Consider the following 2,420-nt stretch of genomic DNA (forward strand, 5'->3'; position numbering starts at 1 on the left):
GCGTAAAACGCTTGCGTTAGCGTTAGCGTGCGACGCAACGCTAACGCAAAGAAAGGCTGCACTGCGCGGCACAAGGCAGTGTTTTAGAATAGCGGAACGGAGCAAAACGCTAACGCTAACGCAAACATATACGGCGCCATCTAGAAGTAAAAACACAAAGTAGTGGAAAGCCAAATCCACACAAAATGTCGAGCTGATCCAATGCCGAATCCGCAAGTGTGTCCCTTAGTCAAGCTTATCCAAAGCCTCAATCGCTGCGTTAATTACGCATGTATGTCTTTGGTTTCGGTGTTGTTATATTGAGGGTCGCGTAACACCGATTATTCTTAGCATGCCGCGATCGAGTGTTCTGTGGGACCCATATTACCTGTCCTTTTTAAGTTGGGATGATATAGATGCCCTCCTGCTTCGGGAACGAGAGCGACCGCGCAGGTTGTACGTATTCTCAAGAAGCGGCCTGCTCAACATCGAGGCCATTCCGCAAAGTACGTTTCGCCGGCAATTTCGCTTCCAGAAAGCGGATTTCCCACTTCTTCTCGTGCCCTGCAGATACCGGAACATGTGACGAGCGCTCAGGGAGTGCGCGTCTCGGGCTACGAATCGCTGTGCATGTGTCTGCGAAGGCTGGCGTATCCAAACCGGTTATGTGATCTCCAGGAATACTTTGCGTGGCACTATTCCGTGATTTCAAGTGTCGCAAACAAAGTAATGCTCCATGTAGAAAGCAAGTTTGGCCTTCTCCTAGATGAACTCACCGTTCATCAGTGGTTGACGCCCGAGAACTCGGAAGCAATGAGCGAGCTAAGCGTTCCTCGTTTGAATGTGATATTGTTTTCAGCAACGCGTGCTCCATCCATGGTGCCGCAAAATTTATCTCATCTACGTAATGTTCAGTTATCTCAGCCGATGTTTGTTTCTTTTCTGCAGCGTCACCGTTTGTTCTTTCGTTTACAGGTGGTTCATCGTAAAGGTGCGCCTTTGAAGAATTGCTGGGCCTTCATAAACGGAACGGTGCGGCCCATTTGCAGACCGTGACAAGATCAGCGCATTTATTTTTCTGGGCACAAGCGGTTACATGCCTTAAAGTACCAATCGTTATTGTGTCCAAACGGCTTGATATGCGAGCTGGATGGCCCGTACCCCGGGAGCAGGCATGATGCTGGTACGTTATCGAGTGTTCGTATATCTATTGGTAAGTCAAGATATGAATATATGTTTACGATATGGCAACCCTATAAGGGTACTAAACAGATATTACAAAGAATTATGAACGCAGTTAAAGTGTGCATTGAAATTTATATAGAAGTTCATATTGGCTTGTGAGCTTTACGGAAATGGTTTCTGTATTTTTATTGGCCCTTAAGCACCAGGAGCCAAACTTATTTGTGTGTGGTCTAATCGAAGCTCTTCTTTTGACTTATGTTCCTCGTTATGTAAAAGAAAAAAATGTGTGCAACTCATTTTACCTGTGCTTAACATGTTTGCATAGTTGTCTAATATGCACAAGGTAAGGTAAGCAGGTACCAGGGTGCAGTACCTAAATGAAATAAGTTTGCCTACATGCAATACTTTTTTTCTGGGACCTTTTGCTAGTACCATATGATCCCAATTATGAAGTGCACAGGCCGGGTTTCAGTTGCTTCTCTGGCACACATCTTGTACTTGTGTTTCATCGCAATAAACTTGTTTATTTCAATGGTTATCCACGTGTTTAATTTCTGCTGCTATGCTTGTTTTCATGCTTCATGTGCAGGGATCCTCCGGGAGAGCGGGCTCTATGAAAAGCTTGAACAGCTGAATGGAGACAACCACCAATTTGTCTTGTATGGCGACCCTGCCTATCCACTCCGTCAGCTACTCATGAGGCCATATGGGGGGGCAAGGCTAACAAAACAACAGCAGGATTTTAATATTGCTATGAGCAGCGTCAGACAATCAGTTGAATGGGGGTTTGAGATCATCTCTGAATTTGCCTTCCTATATTTAAAAACAACAAAAAATACTACTTCAGTCCATACCTCGTATGTACAGAGTGGCCGTCCTACTCGTCAATTGCCACGCTTGTCTGTATGGTAACCAGGTGTCTTCATATTTTGACCTGCAGCCTCCTTGTCTTCTGGATTACCTGAAGCCTGCCACGCAATAGTCAGCGGAACAAATTGCATATGTTTAAGTTTAAATGCATAAGTTTAGCGTTGTAGTGTGTATATAGTAATTTCTAAACTGTTTCATAAGACGTGCAAGTGCTTCCAACAACGCACTTTTTTAAGAATAAAGCAACAGTACACACTTGTTTCTTTTGGTGATGTTTATTGCAAAGAAACTTTGCTTGCAAGCGTGTCAACAACTCGCAACAAGGCTTGCTGATTTGAGCTCAGGATTTCATTCAGTTCCTCCCTTTGCTTGAGCTCTCGTTCCCA

The 2,420-nt window shown here is 44.5% G+C and overlaps 1 pseudogene; it reads left to right on the forward strand.

Moving 5' to 3' along the window:
• The first annotated feature begins 331 nt into the window (after positions 1 to 331).
• On the forward strand, positions 332 to 2,146 carry LOC139052306 (uncharacterized; annotated as a pseudogene).
• Positions 2,147 to 2,420: the final 274 nt, after the last annotated feature.

The sequence above is a fragment of the Dermacentor albipictus genome, unplaced genomic scaffold (assembly GCF_038994185.2).
Source record: "Dermacentor albipictus isolate Rhodes 1998 colony unplaced genomic scaffold, USDA_Dalb.pri_finalv2 scaffold_21, whole genome shotgun sequence".
In the NCBI taxonomy this organism is placed as follows: domain Eukaryota; kingdom Metazoa; phylum Arthropoda; class Arachnida; order Ixodida; family Ixodidae; genus Dermacentor; species Dermacentor albipictus.